Below are 4,094 nucleotides of genomic sequence, written 5' to 3'. Positions count from 1 at the left end.
TAGTGATTTGTCAAGTGTGTAGAACAGTGAGAGAATAACCCTTACTTGTAGTTACGAGTTGTAAGAATTCAGTAAATCAGATTATCAACCCAAACCCGTCTATTAAACATTCAAGCACGTGACAATATTGTAATAACTGTTCTAAAGGCGGTTATTTTAAAAGTACCACTGCCGTGGGCATGTGAAACAAGTTCTGAAGAAAAAGAAAGAAAATGTGAAGGAGGAGGCGGTTTTAAAGGTTCCCAGTTAGTGCACGCTCGTCCTTCTGGTAGAGGTGCGTTTGAGGAAGGGTACAATTTTGGGAAGTGCAGAAGACGTTACTTTTTTATGACGTTGGAAGGACTGCATGCGAAGAAAGCAGTGCATCATGTGGAATTTGAGTACCAACTCACCATTTACGTAATGTGATACTGAGAGCAAGTGGGAAGGCCGGAAAGAAAGACCTAGATGTAGGTGGGAGGATAATATTAAATTGCATCTTAGAAAATGGCCTATAGCGGTATGGACTGCAGTGTTTTCGCTCAGGATAGGGACCAGCGGAGGGCTGTTGTGAACATGGCAATGAACCTTCGGGTTCCCTAAAATGTTGAGAAATATTCGAGTGGCTGAGCGACTGGTGGCCTCTCAAAAAGGGCTAAGTTAGTTAGATACTGACAGCAAAGCAGCCACACATCCCGGCCAAAGAACCTATAAAATTACTCTTTACAGTTACCAATATATGCGGAAAAATGTAAAGCCATTTCTGTAATAGCCCTTGGAGGCCCATAGGGATGTGAGACGTCAAGGCTTCCGACATTTTCTAGACAATCGGCTCCCAGATGGCGCTGAGGTTGTCAGCCTTACGCGCCGGCCGCCATTTACCCCCCAAGAAGATTCCTGGTACTCATTTCTGTCAGAGGCCCAGTCGACCCCAGGGCCATAGTGCGGCTGGAAGGATTAGGTAAATTGAAAAAACCTAATGACCTCATCAGGAATCGAACCAGCGACTTTCTAGCATGAAGAACATTTTCTTGTTTATTTTAATCTCCCAAACTCATTAGATTAACATGGAATGTAGAAATCATCATGAAGGTCGGTCCTGCCTCAGAATGGACCGTATAACAGCCGTTACAGCGCCAAGTAACGCCCGTTAGACACTCGTCGCAAGTATCCCATTCTGTTTCTCCCGTTACATTTGCATGCCGAACCGTCAAGGTCAATTTGTCTGTATTTGTTATGTAGCACAAAGCAGCTGTGTTACAAGCTGGCCTCCAGTGACCCACAGAGCAGCCGCCCACGCGATCCTCAGAAGGAGCTGGTTCAGCCGTTCGTCAAGTTCGCGGAACAGCCGCTAACAGTTGCTCAGCTAGACAAGAAATTCGACACAACTTTAATGGTAACTATGCAGGGAGTGAAGGTACAGGTCCATGCATTTCAACATTTACACTACACGTGAGTGATCAGCTTCACGGCTCGGTCGCTTCACCCCCGGTACATAAGGGAAAAGGAAGGTACTTGGGCCCAAGAGTCGCTCTGGACTATATGGAGAAGAAAAAATCATTTCCCATCCTGAAACCATGCAGTCTAAATATATATACGGCAAGTGCATACACTTATGTACGTATTTCGTAACAATATTAGCCCTCTGTGTCAGTGGCCTGCCGTGCATGGAAGCAAGTGAAGCATTGCTTCGTAATTAAGAAAGGAAAAGAAGTCATATAATTCAATTTGAATAATGATATGAATATTGTCATTTAACGCGTTCCTGCTCAAGGCCACATGCCTCCTCCCCCTCCCTTACCCTGCTTGGTGGGACGGACCAAGTTTCCTTCGTTATCTCCGTACGAATTCGTCCCATGCGAAATGGGCAACGGAAGCAAATTTCGGTTTGCTGGCTAGACCAGCGAAGGAATGTGTTCTTTCGACAGTTATGTGAAAATTAACTGTTTATGTGTGATTTCAGTCTTGTTGGGTGTTATAGGTAACATTAAGTTTTATTAAAATATTGCAAGTGCATGCTTGCATGCTTATATGGCGCAAGATTGTATTTGTAATCGTATTTTGACGCATCATAAGGAAGCTATCCGCGTTTAAGGTAAGCAAGTCTGATATTGCGGTAAGAGGGGCAGGGGCTTGAATAGACCACACGCACAGGCAACAGCTAGAATGAATGCTGGTAGACAAGGAGACTGCGACTGGGCAATCGGAAGCCTTTTAAAACGGGGACTTTCCTGAAAAGAAAATAATTATAAAAAGAGGACGACCGACATGAGAGTTGCCAGAACTTAAAGCACAAACCAAATTATGTGTGAGGAAATTTAATTTGGAACAGTATTCTAAAACAGAGTGGCTGTCTTGTTGCGGTAATATAGGAAAATTGTTTTGTTGGCCATACCTATTGTTTCTCATTGAAAAAATGTATGGAAGAAGACTGTATTTGATGATATCAACAACCTTCCTAAAGCATTAAAACGACATGAAAACTCTGACTCACATTATTTCAACAGTGCAACTTGTTATGTTCGGGAAATCTCGAATTGACTGTCAACTTGACAATCAAAAGTGCCTGACGATACTACAGCAGAATGAAAATGTGACAGAAGATAGAGAAATAATGAAACGCTTGATTGATATCATCTGCCATTTAGGAAAGTGGCAACTTGCCCTCCGTGGTCATGACGAAAGCGTGGATTCTATCGACCGAGGTAATTATGTGGAATTAGTTCACTTGTTGAGGAAATATGATCATAAACTCAAATGTCCACCTTGAGAACAGTACAGAATTTACAGGTTTATCAAACAGAATACAGAACGACCGTATTGACTCAATAAGTGACGTGAATTTTGGCGAGCTGATTGCTATCAGTTCGTTTATTAGATACCACAGCTTCCCTTACCAAAACTAGTACCGCACGCCACTGGTGCAACGAAGGGCTGTAGAGCCATAGGGAGATACACATACGGAACAAACGTCTGATGGCCGAGAGACTGCGCCCGCGAAGAAGCGCATATTTACTGCTGGCACTTGCAAGCCAGCGAGACGGGAGGGACGTAGCAAGCAGGTAATGGAAACACTTGTCAGATGGAGTGCCATCATCGGAACACAGGCTTGCGCAAGTGCCACTTACTGTGAGCTTCCTCAGTGCTCTCCACCTGACAGGCGTCACATTCCCATTTAGTTCTTGAAGGCGCTCAGCATTGCCCGTGTACCATCAAGTCAACTTCCTCACGTCTGCTGTCCGCACTGCCATGACGGCCATGACTGTCTCGGTTGCTGTATTTCGCTCTGTTTTGCGTCACACGCGCATGCTCGATGCTCTCTCGACGAGAATACAGTGAAACAATTTACAAGTTTAGATTTTTCAATCGTCTTAATTCCTCCGAGCCGGGATAACGTATCGGTATAGCGACTGGCTACGGGCTGGACGACCAATGGATAGGAGTTCGAGTCCCGGTAAGAGCAAGAATTTTCTCTTCTCCACAGCGTCCAGACCGGCTCTGGGGCCCACCCAGCCTATCCAATGGGTACCGGGGACTCTTTCCCCGGTGGTGAAGCGGCAGGTGCGTGAAGTTGCCCAGTCCTCTCCAGCTAGTGCCGAGGTCAAGGAAATGTGGAACTATACATCAACTCCCCCATACGCCTTCATAGCGTCGTGCTTAATTTCTTAAGCACTGGGACAACTGGGGTACGCGGAAGCGTAGTTGGTTGAGGCACTACTCTACAAGCCAGAAGGTCACGGGTTCGAGTCCCTATGAGTTTATTTTTTCAAGTGGCCTAATCCTTTCAGCCGCACTATTACCCTGGGGTAGACTCAGCCTCTAACAGAAATGAATAACACGAATATTCCTGAGAGGTAAAGGGCGGCCGGTGCGTAAGGCTAACAACCTCACCGCCATCTGTGAGCCGATTGTCTAGAACAATGGTCTCCAAACTACGGCCCGCGGGCCACATCCGGCCCGCGAAAGAATTGTGCAGAAATGCGCCAATTGAACTAATTTTCCAATGAGTACTGGTAAATGTGATTCCGAGCTTATTGACCTGACATATTATACTGCAGTTCGATGGCTTAGCTGTGGAAAGGTTCTTTCGCGCTTCTTTCAGCTCAGGAATGAAA

The 4,094-nt window shown here is 45.5% G+C and overlaps 1 protein-coding gene across 2 annotated transcripts in view; it reads left to right on the top strand.

Moving 5' to 3' along the window:
* Positions 1 to 1,271: 1,271 nt before the first annotated feature.
* Positions 1,272 to 4,094, top strand: part of LOC111871709 — a 95,028-nt gene continuing 92,205 nt past the window's right edge. For both annotated transcript variants that reach the window (XM_033754367.1, XM_023864984.2), the window contains exon 1: positions 1,272 to 1,375. The gene's annotated coding sequence lies outside the window, so the exon portion shown is untranslated. The remainder of the gene's footprint in view (positions 1,376 to 4,094) is intronic.

This window comes from Cryptotermes secundus, unplaced genomic scaffold (assembly GCF_002891405.2).
Source record: "Cryptotermes secundus unplaced genomic scaffold, Csec_1.0 scaffold349, whole genome shotgun sequence".
Lineage (NCBI taxonomy): Eukaryota > Metazoa > Arthropoda > Insecta > Blattodea > Kalotermitidae > Cryptotermes > Cryptotermes secundus.
The sequence above is the reverse complement of the archived record's forward strand: the minus strand, read 5'-3'. Positions and strand labels throughout refer to the sequence as shown.